This window comes from Rutidosis leptorrhynchoides, chromosome 4 (assembly GCF_046630445.1).
Source record: "Rutidosis leptorrhynchoides isolate AG116_Rl617_1_P2 chromosome 4, CSIRO_AGI_Rlap_v1, whole genome shotgun sequence".
Taxonomy (NCBI): Eukaryota; Viridiplantae; Streptophyta; class Magnoliopsida; order Asterales; family Asteraceae; genus Rutidosis; species Rutidosis leptorrhynchoides.
This window is the reverse complement of record NC_092336.1, coordinates 115,590,691-115,596,065: the sequence shown is the minus strand read 5'-3', so window position 1 is coordinate 115,596,065 and position 5,375 is coordinate 115,590,691.

Genomic DNA, 5,375 nt, shown 5'->3' with positions numbered 1-5,375 from the left:
AAAAACTAAATACAATAATATTTCGCGTTCAAACTTTTATACAATATTTTTACAAATTTACAATATCGCTATTTTACATATAGCATAAAATATAGCACACAATAACTTTGATACAAAACAGTTGTGACAACAATCCTAGTTAATACGCAAGTCGTTCAGCAAAGGCAATAAAAACACGTAATTTATAAGTCCAGAAACAAGTCATGCATTCTGATTTTACTAAGACTACTTCCCATCCTTGATCTTGTGGAACATAACCGTTGTGGCCGTTGACAAGACAGCATGTTGTAACGTCGTCAAAGGGACAAGGGTTTCGTAATACCCAACAGCCCCGTAATAATCTAAAAACCTTGTTTCTTACCCCAACTACTGAATCCGTCACTTGTGGGAATATTTTATTTAAAAGTTGTAATCCGATGTTCTTTTTCTCACTTTGGTGAGAAGCGAACATCACTAACCCGTAAGCATAACATGCTTCTTTATGTTGCATGTTAGAAGCTCTTTCTAACTCACAAAGTCCTACGTTGGTATATGTTGAGTCAAAATAGGTTCTTAACCCGTAGCGTAAAATTGCATTTGGGTTTCCCGCATTTAACGCTTTAAAGAAAACACGGCGTAACTTACGGTGTCCCCAATGTGATATACTCCATCTTTCAAATGAAATCCTTTTATAAACTAAGGCATGCCTGGAACGTTCTTCAAATGTTCTACAAACTAATTTTGCCGTAAATAATTGTGCCAACGAATTCTGACCGACTTTAGACAAGATTTCATCAATCATGTCCCCGGGTAGGTCTTTTAAAATTTTTGGTTGTCTATCCTTAACGTCCATTGTGTTTTTATACTGTAAAACATACGAGAATTAGAATCGTAAAAGATAATAATACACGCAATTTTCACATACAACAAGAAAAGTACAAGCACACTTATTTTACATATTTTACACCTCATGATTACAACTCTTTATTCCGACTCACTAGTTTCTTCCTCTTCGGACCTGTTTCGTTTTACTAATTTTCTAGGGATATACAATGTTCCTCTAATATGAGCAGTTATTTTCACAAATGGTTTAGAAAAACCTGGTGGCTTAGAGGTTCCCGGGTTATTGTTACAACTTTAGAAATACGGGTGTTAACGATACATATAAAGTTCATCGGGGTTGGAATCAGGTTTCTCTATTTTGATGCCCTTTCCCTTAATATTTTCTTTTGCTTTTTCAAATTGGGCCGAGGTAATTTCTATAACATCATCGGAATCCTCATCGGGATCCGATTCATCGGAAAATTGGTAATCTTCCCAATATTTTGCTTCCTCGGCGGAAACACCATTGACCATTATTAATTTTGGTCCATTAGTTGAGGGTTTTCTTTTATTTGTCTGTTTTTCAGTGGTTCATAAAATTTCCCCCTCCGGAACCTCTTCTTCCGGTTCCTCTTCTTCCGGTCCTTCCTCTTCCGGTTCCTCTTCTTCCGGTTCCTTTTCTTCCGGTTCCTTTTCGGGAATTTGTGAATCTTCCCAAAATATATTCGACTCTTCATTATTATTAGGTGAGTCGATGGGATTTGTACTAGAGGTAGACATCTATCACACATTATCAAATACGTTAAGAGATTAATATATCACATAATATTTACATGTTAAATATATATAGTTTTCAACAAAAAGTGTTAAGCAATTGTTTTTAAAGAAAAAAATACGGTTGAAGTCCAGACTCACTAATGCATCCTACATACTCGATAAGACACACTAATGTAAATTTCTGGTTCTCTAAGACCAACGCTCGAATACCAACTGAAATGTCCCGTTCATATCGATTTATAAACGTTCCATATTAATTGATTTCGTTGCGAGGTTTTGACCTCTATATGAGACGTTTTTCAAAGACTGCATTCGATTTTAAAACAAACCATAACCTTTATTTTATTGACAAAGGTTTGAAAATATTACGACGATTATCAAATAATGATAATCTAAAATATAGCATTTTCACACGATTATTACACAATGGTTTACAATAATATTACACATCAATTTAAGTCTTCGAATGCAGTTTTTAAACAATATTATATAAGCATGCTGACTCCAACACTTGTCCATAAATTAGCATGCAACAGCGAAAGCTCTTAATAATCACCTGAGAATAAACATGCTTTAAACGTCAACAAAAATGTTGTTGAGTTATAGGTTTAACTTATATATTTATCAAATCGTAATAATAGACCACAAGATTTCATATTTCCATTTCTCATAAACAACATGCAATCTGCATAAAAATCATTCATATGATGAACACCTGGTAACCGACCTTAGCATGATTTATACAGAATATCCCCATCATTCCGGGACTCTCATCGGACATGATAAATTGAAGTACTAAAGCATCCGTAACTCGGATGAGGCTTGTTGGGCCAAATAGATCTATCTTTAGGATTCGCGTCAATTGGTGGCAATTATAATAAACACCAATTCTTAGGCTACCAAGCTAAAAAGTGGCATATTCGATTCGATAATTCAACATAGAATGTAATTTTGATCATTTGTGTCTATTTTGTAAAACATTTATAAAACTGCATGTATTCTCATCCCAAAAATAATAGATTTTAAAAGTGGGACTATAACTCACTTTCACAGATTTTTCCTTCGTTGGAAATAAGACTTGGCCACTGGTCGATTCATGAACCTATAACAAATATATACATATATATCAAAATATGATTTAAATATATTCACAATATTTTTTATTACGTTTTTATGATTTAAGTTTGTTAAGTTAGCAGTCCTCGTTAGTAACCTACAACTAGTTGTCCACAGTTAGATGTGCTGAAATAAAGCAATATATATTATCTCGAATCAATCCACGACCCAGTGTATACAAGTCTCAGGCTAGATCACAACTCAAAGTATATATATTATTTTGGAATCAACCTCAACCCTGTATAGCTAACTCAAACATTACTGCATATAGAGTGTCTATGGTTGTTCCGAAATATATATATAGATGGGTCGATATGATATGTCAAAACATTGCATACGTGTCTATGGTATCCCAAGATTACATAATATGTATAATACAATATAAATTAGTTAGGATATGTTTAGTCTAGATTTGTTACAAAATTTTCGTAGCTAAAACTAGCAAATTTATCCAGTTTTGTTTTACCCGTAATTTCTTCGTTTCAAATCCGTTTTGAGTGATTCAAGTTGTTATGGTTTCATAATGAACTAAAATTTATGAAACTAAACAGAAAAAGTATAAGTTTATAGTCAGAAATATAGGTTACAAGTCATTTTTTAAAGAGGTAGTCATTTCCGTCGAAAGAACGACATCTTGAAGACCATTTTGAAAAACATACTTCCACTTTGTGTTTAACCATGATTTTGGGATATAGTATCATGTTCATATGTAATATCATTTTTCCAGAAAACGAACTTCCAATTCAAAGATTAAGATAGTTTTTATTTTTCTAACCCAAAACAGCCCTTGGTTTCACTACGACGGCGTATGTCCGGTTTTACGGTGTTCTTCGTTTTTCCAGGTTTTAAATCATTAAGTTAGCATATCATATAGATATAGAACATGTGTTTAGTTGATTTTAAAAGTCAAGTTAGAAGGATTAACTTTGTTTGCGAACAAGTTTAGAATTAACTAAACTATGTTCTAGTGATTACAAGTTTAAATCTTCGAATAAGATAGCTTTATATGTATGAATCGAATGATGTTATGAACATCATTACTACCTCAAGTTTTGTGGATAAACCTACTGGAAAATAAAAAAATAGATCTAGCTTTAAAGGATCCTTGGATGGCTTGAAAGTTCTTGAAGTAGAATCATGACACGAAAACAAGTTCAAGTAAGATTTCCACTCGAAATAAGATTGTTATAGTTATAGAAATTGAATCAAAGTTTGAGTATGAGTATTACCTTGAATTAGAAAGATATCTTACTGTAATTAAGAAAGATTTCTTGAGATTGGATGATCACTTGAAATGGATTTGCAAGATTGGAAGTAAGCTAGCAAGTTTGAAAGATTTCTTGAAGTGTTCTTGAATGGTTGTTTTTATGATGATTAAAGCTTGTAATTGAAGCTAAAAGATGGTGAAAAGGCTTGGAGATGATCAAGTATGATGTTGGGAGTATTTTGAGAGTGAATTTGGAGTGTAAGTATGAGAAAATGGAATGAAAAAAATGGGGTGAAATTATAAAAACGGGATTACTTGTTATAAAGAAAAAAAAAGATCCTTAAGTTTGTTTTTAGCTCATTAGTCATACAAGTTGTTAAATAATGGTTCCACATATTTTTGACTCTAAGATGGCTGCTAAGAATAAATGATTAAAGGTGTATATACCAATAGTAAATACATCTAGAAGCTGTGTATTGTACGAGTATGAATACGGGTACATACGAGTAGAATTGTTAATGAAAATGAATGAGAATGTAATTGTGAGCATTTTTGCTAAGTAGAAGTACTTTGATATGTGTATTGAAGTCTTTCAAAAGTGTACTAATACATATTAATACACTACATGTATATACATTTTAACTGAGTCGTTAAGTCACCGTTAGTCGTTACATGTAAGTGTTGTTTTGAAACCTTTAAGTTAACGATCTTGTTAAATGTAATTAATCCATTGTTATAATACTTAAATAAGATGTTAAATTTTTATGTTATCATAATAACATGGTGTATAAATATATCTTAACATCTTATATATATGTTAAAATACTATTACAACGATAGTCGTTACATATATGTCTCGTTTCGAAATCCTTAAGTTAGTAGTCTTGTTTTTACATATGTAGTTCATTGTTAACACACTTAATGATTTACTTAATTATAATTTTATCATGTTAAATATAGTGTAACAATATCTTAATATGATACATATGTATTTAGTAAGACGTTGTTATAACGATAATCGTTATATATATCATTTTCGAGTTTCTTAAATCAATGATCTCATTTGTTTGTATATAACTCATTGTTAACATATTTATGAAGATACTTACTTATCATAATCTCATGTTAACCATATATATATATATATATATATATATATATATATATATATATATATATATATATATATATATATATATATATATATATATATATATCCATTTATATAACATCATAGAGTTTTTACAAGTTTTTAACGTTCGTGAATCGCCGGTCAACTTGGGTGGTCAATTGTCTATATGAAACTCATTTCAAATAATCAAGTCTTAACAAGTTTGATTGCTTATCATGTTGGAAACATTTAATCATGTAAATATCAATCTCATTTAATATATATAAACATGGAAAAGTTCGGGTCACTACACCTGTTAAGGTCGGTTACCAGGTGTTCATCATATGAATGATTTTTATGCAG